Source organism: Tupaia chinensis, unplaced genomic scaffold (assembly GCF_000334495.1).
Source record: "Tupaia chinensis unplaced genomic scaffold, TupChi_1.0 Scaffold138665_1, whole genome shotgun sequence".
Lineage (NCBI taxonomy): Eukaryota > Metazoa > Chordata > Mammalia > Scandentia > Tupaiidae > Tupaia > Tupaia belangeri.
In genome coordinates this window covers 1,420,780-1,421,968 of record NW_006198557.1, presented here as the reverse complement: position 1 = coordinate 1,421,968, position 1,189 = coordinate 1,420,780, and positions in this window count along the sequence as shown.

Genomic DNA, 1,189 nt, shown 5'->3' with positions numbered 1-1,189 from the left:
CCCAGGAGACTGGCCGAGCCCCCGCCCTGGCCTCGCCCTGCTCCAGCGCCGGGCCAGGCGGGGCTCGCGGGAGGGGGTGGCAGACAGCTGCTGGGGGAGGGGCTAGGCGGTTCTCGCCCCACCGCGCAGAGGAGGGTCACCCAGCCCTAGCACTGGGAGTTGCAGCCTTACCCCAAACTAACCTAGCAGGCTCCTCCCAGGGGATCCGTCAGTCTTCCTGCAGGCCCGGGAATTAGGGGAGGGAGAACTTTATGGGAGGCTCACCCCAGGGGGTACCAGCCCCACCTCAAGGCCTCCCCTTCAGATTCTTCTTCTTCTTTTCTTCTTCTTTTAAGAATTATTTAGAGGCCGACAGGCGACATGGAGGTTAAGTGCACTGAACTCCCGCATGGCCAACCATGGTTCGAGTCCCGGACCTGGCAGCTTGCTTTCTCATTTTTTTCTCTCTCTCTCTGTTCCTCTCTGGTGCAATGAAAGTAAGTAAATAAATACTTTTTTTTTTTTTAAGAAAAAAAAGAATTATTTATTTAATTTTATGTATGCATTCGTTTATTTTGATTTGACCAGAGAGAGAGAGAGGGAAAGTGAGAAAGCAAGCCACCAGGTCCGGGACTTGAACTGTGGTCAACCATGTGGGAGTTTCCAGCACTTTAACCATCGTGACACCTGCTGGTCCCTGAGATTCTTCTTTTTAAATTTTGCCTTACGGTGCATACTCTCCCTGGAGAGACAGAGAGAGAAGGGGGGGCAGCGAGAAAATACACCCCCTCCCCCAGGGAAGATGGTCACTCCACAATTCCTTTTCGTCCATTTCTCCCTCCTTTGAGGATATTGGGCTTGTACACACACAGGCACTCCGTGTGTTATTCAAGATGCCGGGTCTAGGGCTTGAACCATGTAGTCAGCCATGTGGGATGCAGCTGCCTTAACCATCAAGCCACTGGGTGCCCCCCCCCAGCTTCTTAAAGAGTCCTCATCCTGTCTTAAACCTTATCCCAAAATGAGGTTTCCAGCCTTACTCCAAATTCTCATTTCTCCACCCAAATCCCAGAATTGGATGCCCTGGTCTCACCCCCAAACTCTCACCCCAGGTTCCAAAACACAATTTCTGTTTTTCCCCACACCTTCAATCCCCAAATAAAGGGTCTTGGGGTCAGCAGGTGGCATGGGGGTTATGATGCTGGACTGT